Genomic DNA, 11,361 nt, shown 5'->3' with positions numbered 1-11,361 from the left:
CCCCCTCAATCTCGCTCCCAATCCGCACTCCGGGCGGGAGCGCGCTCCCTAAAAAAAAATCGCTCCCTGCCTTTTTGGGAGCATTTTCAGGAGCGTTTTGCCTTTTTTGCAATGATGTTCCAAATGCAATTGTTTTTCAAAGAAACAAATAAGTTTTTAGTGGGGTAGCTTAATGATCAAGTCTATGGCCCTAGTATTGATATGCGATTCATGGTAATGTTAAATTCTTAAAGTAAAAGTGACATTCTCTTTAATCTTCATTTTCATCCTTTTACTTAAATTTTTAACATTACCATGAAATGACTCAGGATGTTTGAGAGTGGTTCCGACCTCATTGGATTTCATATGCAAAAAGTAGAATTTTAGATTTCATTCAAAATCCAGCAGACTTATTAGTTTTTCAGGATTTCAGGATTGCATTGTTTCCATTGAATTTTGTCATGTATTAGGGTATGGAACTCGTATTTAATCAAGAGCACCAATCCCTCTATGTACCTTGATGTTAGTGACATTGGTTGTCGAACTCCTCTATCATGACCCTCCTAAAAATATACGCATCACTCAAACAAAATCTTGACTTGACATGCTATTCTTTTTCTATCTTATGTTAATGCTTAGAGGGTGATATTAATGACAAAGATCCCTATATAGATACAGAGGTATACCTCTGGATATTAATGCTTAGAGGGTGATATTAATGATAAAGATCCTAATTTTCCAACAAGACTAAAAAATTAGACATTTCTCGTTGTGGCAAGAGGCCCAAGCATAAGCAATAGATAATAGATTTACTTGTCTTTTCTAGTTTCTAGTAGTTTTTATAACTATTGACTCTTTCATATTTATTATGATATTTTTTTAAACAATATATGACAATTTAAGTTTGAAGTTGGCAATTATAACTCAATAGTAATGAATTATGAATATGATGCTTCATGAAAGTTGAAAGTTGTTTCATTTCATTTTATAACATTTCATTTCATGTTAGATATTATTTGTTGTAATGGTTACACTTAGATTACAAGTACAACTTTGGTGATCAATGATGATAAATGTTATATATTGAATTTTGAAAGCTTGAAACTTTAAGATTGATAAATCATGACCCAATATGTTGTATGTTACTATGTTACTAACTTGTGGACATGGTTGATGAAGATTATAACTTCTAGATGATTGTTGTTATATGGTTCAATCTATGTTTTTTTATGTTTTTTATATCTAATTCATCATTCTACATGTTTTTGTTGACATATATGTATCAAAATATAAAATATAAAAATTATATATATTATATAAAAAACGCTCCGGGATTCACTCCCAAATCGGGAGCTTCTGAAAATGTCGCTCCACACCCGTTTTCACTCCCTCTCCCCGCTTTCGCTCCCGCTCCCAAGTAACAATGGTCTGTAGCATTTTTAGGAGAGAATATGGAATGTTGATGAGTCTCCCATGTATTAGATGGTCCATAAATCAAAGATGTTGGAGGTACATGACTCTGTGGTGGTCGTCATAGGTCATATACCTCTGCACAACCAAGGCTATGTCCTCCCATGGGTGTTGCAGTGACCTTTTATCGAACCCTGACCACTTCTTAACCAAGGCTTCCCCAGGCTCCAGGAAATTTTCCATGATCTCTGATTTTGTTCTTCTCTTGTAGTACCATCTTTCTCCTATATGTGAAATCCCTATTACCTCAGCTATAATTTTTTCTATAGCCTCCACAATTTTGCCTACTACCACTGACCAATTTTCCATGAAATTGAGACCAAAATCCAAGGATACTTCCTCATTATGTCCCTACAACCTCTAGATATATTCAATATAGCCCCCTACTTGAAAGTATTTCCCATATGTAATGATGTGCTTGTAAAAATAGAGGTTTTGTAGGTTCTCAATGAATTAGGGAGCCTCTCATGGTTTCCTTTCTTCCTAAAAATTGAAACTACCACTACTGCAGTTGGAATGAATGATTTGACAATGGGGATTTATAATTATGGAAAGGTGGACTTCATGATGGGAGATTAGTCATTGGGTGTGGTGGCGGTAATGATGCAGGTGATTTGAATCAAGTAGTCAAGTTGAATTATGTGAATCAATATTATCCATTATGCAAATTGTTTGGAAATGTACTTGCCTTAACTTACCATAAGTAAATCTAGCTTGTACCTTTGCTACATTGGCATCTTGGTACCACAAATAAATTAGATTCCTTCTTGTTTCTAGATTTGTAGAATGGGAGAGTAGTTTTGGTAGCATGCCATAGTTGCAACAACATGCCAGAGCTGCATAAATCGTACTAGAATTGTAGCAACAACACTTGGTGGAGTCACAACAACAGTCTTTGACCAGTATTATTGCATTGAAAATAGTCAACCATGATGTCATAACAAGAACCATTATTACCCATTCTAACCATTGGTTCGAGAGGTTGGAAAAAGGGTTTTGGGTATTCGATTAGGGGTTTCTTGCCTTTGTGAACCTATGAACCAAGCCTTTGTCTCAAGGGAACTTTGTAATTATGGCTTTTAATAAAAGAAAAAGTTGGGAGGGCCATTCCTTTATAATTTTGTGTATGTGTATGATGATGTTAATGGTGAATTGACATCTTGCATATAATTCTCATTTATTTATGAATGGGAATCTAATTGAAGTAGAAGTGACAGTAAGATTGCTTGCACTATATTAAAGAGTTATTATATTCTATAAAGTAATTTCTGGTATAGAAATTATATAAGTGAATTACTGTGAGGTGTATTCTAGGTGAAGTAACCCTATGCTCCACGAGGCATAGGCAAAACATGTAAGTGTTGCATGCTCAAAGGATTGTGATGTGCACAAGAGGTGTCTTGTGACCATAGGAGGCATGGGATCATGATGGTGTCATAGGATACCACTCTAAATATAGGTAGAGGAGATACCAAAGCAGGTGGGGAAGAGTTATACCACACAAATTAGGTATTGGAATAAGGAAGGGTTGAAGGAATATTATAGAGACAATTTCCCTCCATTTGTAGGCTATTGGGGAAGGGGCTTATGTAATTAATTTCTAGGTGGGAAGGGGGGTTTTGGCCATTAGTTCTTGGTACAAATTGTAGTTGAAATGATGCTAACAAGGTCACATCTGTGTAACATTCTCCCTATTTTAACCCTGTTATTTTGTAAATAACAGTGATGACCACATTGGTGTGGAAAGAGCCAAGACTAGCTGAAAACCAAATTAATAATTGATATTAATTAGATAAAAAAATTATTAATTTACACAACTAAAGGTTAGACTACTTTATGGATCCTTGGTTTGAGGGATAAAATTATTGGGTTTTGATATTGTTTTGAAAAACCAAACCCTTATCTGCATTAATAAATATTGGACCCATTTTTTATTGAGAAAAGGCATGCGGCTCACGGGATACAACTGTGATGATTTTAAAGGATGATTATTGTACAAAAGGACAAGTCATATGTTTTCCATCTGATAGCTTTAAGAGTTGGATGCACTTATGAAGTCACCATGGGCAAGCAGGCCTCCTCGACAGATCCAAGAGACACCAAGGGTGGTGGCACTGAGTTATATAGGTGGCAAAGGGGATATGCTATTGTGGAATTCATCCTTGCTCACACTAGCTCATTCAATAACATTTTGATCATACCATTCCTTGTCAAGATCGTTGCAATAACCTTAGGAACCATTCCATAATTCTTTCACACTAAATTCTTTAAACTTTGGATCTGACTTGAGGATGGTTTATTGCAAGAGGATCATGATGCAACTAGTCTACGTTTGGGAGTGTAGGTTTTAACCCTGTACATAAATACCTGCAAACAAATTCTTAAAAAGCATAAAATAAACAATAGGGAGAGCATAAAACATAAAACATATATACATAGAGATTTTCCCCTGAATCCAAAAACCGGGACTACCAAATTGATTTTTCATTATATTCCTTTCAATGTTACAATATGTATATATACATGTTGAAGCATCCATAAACCCCAATCCATTAAACCTGGATTAGAACATAATTGTAGTTCCCTTGACTGGATCTACAAAATACCATGGGTAGAAAACCATCATGCCCAAAACCATGTGCCAAATCCATGCACAAAATCCAACATTCTCCCACTTATTGTTTTCTTTCCACAGGGGGCCATAGAAGAGCTTAGTCATTGGTCTAGCCCTGCAATGACCATTATTTCTCTACACCAAGGGAACTTCTCAGGGTTCACAGACTTTTTCAATGCATTTGTAGTATTCTTTAAAGTGTCCACCTTTACCAATAATACCTTTTTGTCCTCAACCATATCATTTACAAAGTGATACTGAACATTAATGTGCTTTGTCTTTGAACGATAAGAAGGTTTCTTTACTAAGAAAATTTCACTTTGGATGTCACAATCTATCCTTATATCTTGTTTTACTAACCCCACACTTGAACACAATCTCTGCAACCAAACTGCTTGCATGAGTGGTTGCCATGTATTCTCCCTTTGTAGTTGAAAGTGCCAATATAGACTATCTCTTACTCATCCAACTGACTGCACCTCCAAATAGGTTAAACACATACCCACTTGTAGATCTTCTCTAATCTAGATCTTCAGCCCAAACTGCATCAACAAAGCGACAGATGTCCAAAACTATGTCCAATCCTTGTCTTCTTGGTAGCACAGACCATAATCACTAGTGTCACGCAAATACCTGAAAACCCGCTTCACTGTTGTCCAATGCTCCTCCCCTGATTTTTACATAAACCTGCTCAACACTCCCACTACATGAGCAATGTCTAGTCTTGTACATACCATTTCATACATCAAGCTACCGAATGCACTTGCATATGGAACACAGGACATGTCCTCTTCCTATTCTTATTTCTTGGGATACTATTCAACAAATAATTGTTTACTATCGTGCATATTAAACCTATGCAGTATTGTCTCGACATACTTCCTTTGGTTTAACCAAAGCTTCCTCTTTGGCTGATCTCATTTAATGTCCATTCCCAAAATATATTTTGCAGCACCAAGATCTTTCATGTCGAATTTGGAGGATAATTGGGTCTTCAAATCCCAGATAATTTCTTTTTTATTTCCAATCAACAACATATCATCCACATACAAGACAAAATAAATAACATGGTTGCCAATTAATTTAAAATACACACAACGATCTGCTTTGCTTCTGGTGAAGCCAAGTACCTGTATAAATGTATCAAATTTCTAATACCACATCCTTGGTGACTGTTTTAACCCATACATATACTTTTTTAACTTGCATACCAGTTCTTTCTTACCCTTTGCCGCAAAGCCTTCAGGTTTCTTCTTATAGATCTATTCTTCCATATCTAGGTGAAGAAATGTTGTCTTCTCATGCATTTGTTCTACCTCAAAATCAAAAGCAGTAGCAATAGATAAGTAATCTAATAGAAGCTACCTTGGCAACAAGAGAAAAAATATCACCAAAATCAATTCCTGGAACCTGGGAATAACATTTTTCTACCAACCGAGCTTTGTATTTATCCACCTTGCCTTATGAATTCATCTTCTTCTTAAACACCTATTTGCTTCCAATGATTTTCTTTTGAGTCAACAACTCCACTAGATCCCAAGCCTCATTTTTGTCCAAAGATGCCATTTCATCCACCATGGCCTCTTTCTAAAGTGTGTCATCCTCTGAATCTACTACCTCCCTCACAATTTTTTGATCATCATCAGTAATAGATAAAGCAAAATTTCAACAAAAAGCAAATGGACTATACTTTTCTGGCTGCCTTCTTTCTCGAATTGATATTCTCACAGCTGGAGTTTGTGGCTCTTCATCTTTTAATTCCTCTTCCGTTGTAGAGTCCAATTCTTCCTCCTTGAGCTCAAAATCTATCTTCTCATGTTCCTTTTGTAGGACTTCATGTTTAATAACATCTTTCACCTCTCTAAACACCACATCTCAGTTGTACACAACCTTCATTGTTTTTGGGTTCCAAATCTTATAACCTTTCAAATCATCCTTATACTCAATAAAGATGCATCTTTCATATTTACTATCCAACTTGGTTCTTTTCTCCTTTGGAACATGTACATATGCATCATAGCCAAATACCCTCAAATGTGAAAGAGAGGGTTTCTTACCAATCCATACCTCTTGTGGAGACTTATCCTTCAATGTTGATGAAGGTGATATATTGACCAGGTAACATGCAGTCTCCACCTTCTCTGCTCAGAATTCATGTCCTAACCCAACACCACTAAGCATGCTTATTGACTTTTACATCAACATCATGTTCATTCTTTCTACAACTCTGTTTTGCTGAGGTGTGTATGGAGTAGTCTTCTGTTGTGCTATACTGCACTTTTTACATAACTCTTCAAATTCCTTCTTGTAGAACTCTCCACCATTATCTGTCCTCAACACCTTTATCTTCTTCTCTATCCAGTTTTCCACCAGAACCTTAAATTCTTTAAACCTGTCAAAGACTTCAGATTTCTTCCTAAGGAAATATATCCATTTATTCCTTGAGAAGTCATCTATAAATTATACATGGTACATAGACTTACCCAATGATGGAACCAACACAGGTCCAAACACATCATTGTCCACAAGCTCTAATATTCCTTTTGCCCTCTTAGCAATAGAGGGGAAACTCACTCGATTTTGCTTCCCATATACACAATGTTCATAAAAATCGAAATCCAGAGAGGAATTAGACATACCTTCTACCATACCATTACCATGAAGTATTTGAAGCCCCTTCTCTCCAATATGTCCAAGCCTTTGATGCCATAGCATGGTCTTTTCTCCAGAGACCACTAGATTTTATGCTTCACTTTCAGGAACCACAGAACAGTTGAACCCATTAATAACAATGCTACCCAGAAGCTTGTACAGAGTACCAATCCAAACTCCTCACATCAATACCAAGGCTCCCCGAACCATCTTCCAGGTATCTTTCTCGAACATTATTTTTACACCTGCATCATCCATCTTGATACAGAAATCATATTTATGGCCAATGCAAGAATATCCAGAACACCCGAAAGTGTTCTAATCCTACGACCTTTCAACTTCAGCTTGAATTTTCCACGTCCGACGATTCTAGCCTTATTTTCATCCCCTAAGAAGACATCACCACCATCATATTTCCCATACTCGCAGAACCACTCCCTGTGGGGAGTGAAGTGAAAGGATGTGCCTAAGTCAATCAACCATGCCTCATGATCTACATGTGTACTTGAAGAATAATCCAAGTACACATCCCCACCTTAATCTGAGGGGGTTTTCTTCTCTGCAGAAGGAGCATCATCAAATCCCTTTCCTTTCTTAGGAGATCTAGATATACAGTCCTTTTTGAAGTGCCATTCCTTTCCACATTTCCAGCACACCTTTACAGGTTTTCCTAGAGATTTAGATCTCCCTCTAGATTTATATCTCCCACTCAAGGACTTATTCTTATTTCTGTTATGGGACCATCCTCATAAAGACAAGGCATCACCATTCTGGTCCTCCATATTTTTCCGTCTCATCTCCTCTGACAATAAGGATGAGACTATTTCATCAAACTGTAAGGTAGTTGTATTGCTACCTATTGTAACAACCAGACTATCCCACAAGTCTAGGTGAGAACACAACAACCTGATGCACTTATCTTCATCTGAAATTTTAATATCAATAGATAACACTGATTTACCATGATATTAAAGGCAATCAGATGCTCTGTAACCGAATCTCCATCCTTCATCCTCAGGTTATATAACTTTTTCTTTAGGAACCGTTTATTCACTGGAGACTTAGATTGGTACAAAGTCCCTAACTTATCCCACAAAGCCTTCGCCAAAGCTTCCCCTAGTACATTCAACAATACTGAATCTGAGATACACAACTGTATTGTGCACTTTTCTTTACGATCCAACTTCCTCCAGTATTCATCATACATTGTCATTGGTTTAGTACCTGGATCTACTGCGATCCACTGATCTTTATCCACCAGAAGATCCTCCATCTTGAGTTTCCACAACTTAAACTCTTACCATTAAATTTCTCGATCTTTATCTTTCCACTGCTCACCATCTTTTTTCACCGCAAGAATCAATCCCGCAAATCTCCCACTTAACAGGGTCTACCACAAGCCCGAGAAAAACCCCTCAGCAACAAAGGCATACCCTTGAAGCTGAAACAACTCTGATACCAAATGTAGGTTTTAACCCTGTACAAAAATTACTTGCAAAAGAATTCTTAAAAAAACATAAAATAAACAATGGTCAGAGCATAAAACATAAAACATATATACATAGAGATTTTCCCCTGGATCCCAAAATTGGGACTAGGAGATTGATTTTTCATTATATTCCTTTCAATGTTACAATACATATATATACATGTCGAAGCATCCATAAACCCCAATCCATTAACCCTGGATTAGAACATAACTATAGTTCCCTTGACCAGATCTACAAAATACCATGCGCAGAAAACCATCATGCTCAAAACCATGTGCGAAATGCGTGCACAAAACCATAGGTAGGTCTGCTATAACACACACCCAACAGGGAGTAAAGTGGAAGTCCTTCCTTTAGTTTTCCATTCAAATAAGTAACATGGTCTATAGTCCTTGTTGTATGTATTTCTATTTATACTTAGGTCTCCATGTGAGTTGCAATTGAGTACTATCTAATTGAATGATTGTAATGGGTATCAGCTTGAAACGTTCATGGCCATTAATTAATTTGGTCTTGGTAATTATACTAGCAATATATAATTTTGCAACCCATTTGATTTCTTGGACAATGTCAGAAATTGTGTCAGGCACCCTCTGTGTCTAGTGTGCCTATAATATTGAATTGGTATTGTAAATATGAAATCTAAAGACATCTCAGACCTTACTGTTATTAACTTGAATTTCCAACAATTTCCATAAATGATATGATTTAAATTAGCAATAAAAATTGGCACTGAATAATGTTCCCAACAATCATGAAATATTAGAGACTAGACTGTCTACAATGTGCATTTACAATTAAAGTTATTTATCACTAATTTCAAAAGAATTGTATGGGGCTACACCCCTCTCTTAATGCAAACCACAAGGATCGGATGGTTATCTCCACCCTGGTGTTTCTATACTATTGAATTTGGCATGCTATGGATAACCAATATGTAGGTAGATATGTGTCGTAAGGAATTTATATTGGGGTTGTGCCCTCTTCATATCTTAGTAATGTTGCCTAGGCGATAATATTACCATGCATTCACATATTATCATTCTTGTTGTCTTATGAAATTCTTATGAACCTATATAATTATGAAAACAAGTTTGGTTGTGGCCTCTCTTCGCTGCTGCGATAGTGTTGTGTGGGAGATTATTCATGCACCACTAAGATTGGTCTTCATGATAGTGGTGTTATATATATATTTCATTTTTCACCCATTTAGTCAAATATCACAAACTATGAGATTTATATGTATATTTTTGAAAACACTACAACTACAGACCTCAATTGGTATAACTATTCCTACAAGCGAATAACAAATGAAACTAACTAAAAATGGAAGCCATTGTAGCATACGAAACTATGTATTATGTGTGATGATGAGAAATACAATATTATATGTTCCCTTTTTATCATCAATTTCAATGTGCTGGCCTTGTTTTTTGGAAAGGTACGACACGTGTGGTTTTTAATTCTATTTTCTATTCCCGAAAGGTCTCTCTTACCAAATAAACATCATGTACGTATATATCCATCACCCACAGCATGGGATATGCAGCACCTCGCTAGTTATTTTAACTATTTATTTTTTGCGAAAGAATATATATATATATTTGTATTGCCAAAAAAAAAATAAAAAATGATATCATTCTTGGAGGAAAGACTATTGAACACTTTACATTGCTAGCATTTCGTTGTAATAAATCTCCAAGTACTTTAGTTGGTTAGAATGTGTGATGGCGTTTAGTTATTTAGTGGGTAGTGGACAAAGAGAGAGTTTATGAGGTGAGATATATATATATATCATGCCGCATTTATTATCTTGAATTATAGGATGGATTCAAATCATAACTGAGAATTCCTTTCTATACTCAACTCCCTTAATTACCCATATATACAACTATGACTATAGCACCAAATGCTTGTGGTTAGCATGGGATATGCAGCACCTCGCTAGTTATTTTAACTATTTATTTTTTGCGAAATAAGAATATATATATATATATATATATATATATATTTGTATTGCAAAAAAAAAAAAAAAAAAAAATGATATCATTCTTGGAGGAAAGACTATTGAACACTTTACATTGCTAGCATTTCGTTGTAATAAATCTCCAAGTACTTTAGTTGGTTAGAATGTGTGATGGCGTTTAGTTATTTAGTGGGTAGTGGACAAAGAGAGAGTTTATGAAGTGAGATATATATATATATATATATATATATATATATATATATATATATATATATATATATATCATGCCGCATTTATTATCTTGAATTATAGGATGGATTCAAATCATAACTGAGAATTCCTTTCTATACTCAACTCCCTTAATTACCCATATATACAACTATGACTATAGCACCAAATGCTTGTGGTTGGTGTTAATAATTCTCCCAAGAATAAAACTTGGTGTTATTATTTTTTTTAAAGATATGATTTTTTTACTCTTTGCAATGTATTTTTCTTTTTATAGATTAGAATATATGAAGGATATATTTGATGTTTGTCCAAAAGCGTTCAATGAGTATTTATGTTTGTTTAACGGAATTATATAGTCCCTCATAAACAAACAACTCAATATGATTTTTCTACCTATTTAATTTGTAGATATGGTGTGATAACGAATAGCCTAGAAGTTCTCGAACTTTGGCCATACCGAATCCAACGACCATTCTTGGTGATGGAAGGCTCACACAATCACAAAATACAACAAAGTCAAAGTTCGATTTTTACTATGGCTTGAACCTACCAAATCCATGGGATCTTGGGTTCAAATTTGAACTCATTGTAGCCCTTCAAAGGGGTTTTAGCATGTCTCAGAAGTCCGAAGAAAAAATTGTGCGTCAAAAAATTGTTAATTTCTATTTCTACTTGTTTTCAAAAAAAAAAAATAATATTTATACAAATTGCCTGGTGAAGGGTTGCTGGATAAATTAAGGGTTATGGAATGTTATGGAGCTTGGTAATTCGATGGGGGATTTAATTATCTGACTCACATTATTTACAATATTAACATCAAATTCAGTACAATGTTGAAAATTACATTAGAATCCAAGCCATGTTATGTATTAATACCCTTCACAGAGCCTACATAGATTCTCACACACACACATATATATAGTTTCTGAAAAATCAACTTTGGTAGGTTACAAGCAATA

The sequence above is a fragment of the Pinus tabuliformis genome, chromosome 1_2 (assembly GCF_031772625.1).
Source record: "Pinus tabuliformis cultivar Carrire ecotype Pingquan chromosome 1_2, CPIR1, whole genome shotgun sequence".
Classification (NCBI taxonomy): Eukaryota; Viridiplantae; Streptophyta; class Pinopsida; order Pinales; family Pinaceae; genus Pinus; species Pinus tabuliformis.
This window is presented reverse-complemented; position numbering follows the sequence as displayed.